Below are 365 nucleotides of genomic sequence, written 5' to 3' on the forward strand. Positions count from 1 at the left end.
GTATGTATATGTGCACATGCTATGTCTAAATATCTCTGTTACACTAAAAACTGTAGTAGGATTATAGGATATTTTGATATTTAGAAATCACTCTATGAAGAATGAAATGGTTGAAAACAGTGTAAGATTATCTAATATGTTAAATATTTAATTAATCACACGTTAAAGCATTTATTTTGACAGCCCTAAAAACACAAATTGGGGTTTCAAATTCTGAATTTTGAGTCTAAGAAGTGTGTGTGTGTGTGCGTGTGCGTGTGCGTGTGTGCGTGTGTGCGTGTGTGTGTGTGTGTGTGTGTGTGTGAGTATGTTTGTGTGTTTTAAACATGATACCATATTTATATTTTGAATTTTATTAAATAAAT

The 365-nt window shown here is 31.5% G+C and overlaps 1 protein-coding gene across 1 annotated transcript in view; it reads left to right on the forward strand.

Annotated features, from left to right (window-relative positions):
* The window catches only part of LOC107704254 (dmX-like protein 2), an 82434-nt gene that overhangs the window by 52378 nt on the left and 29691 nt on the right, over positions 1–365 (forward strand). The gene's annotated exons all lie outside the window — the stretch shown is intronic.

This window comes from Sinocyclocheilus anshuiensis, unplaced genomic scaffold, assembly GCF_001515605.1.
Source record: "Sinocyclocheilus anshuiensis isolate Anshui unplaced genomic scaffold, SAMN03320099.WGS_v1.1 scaffold863, whole genome shotgun sequence".
Lineage (NCBI taxonomy): Eukaryota > Metazoa > Chordata > Actinopteri > Cypriniformes > Cyprinidae > Sinocyclocheilus > Sinocyclocheilus anshuiensis.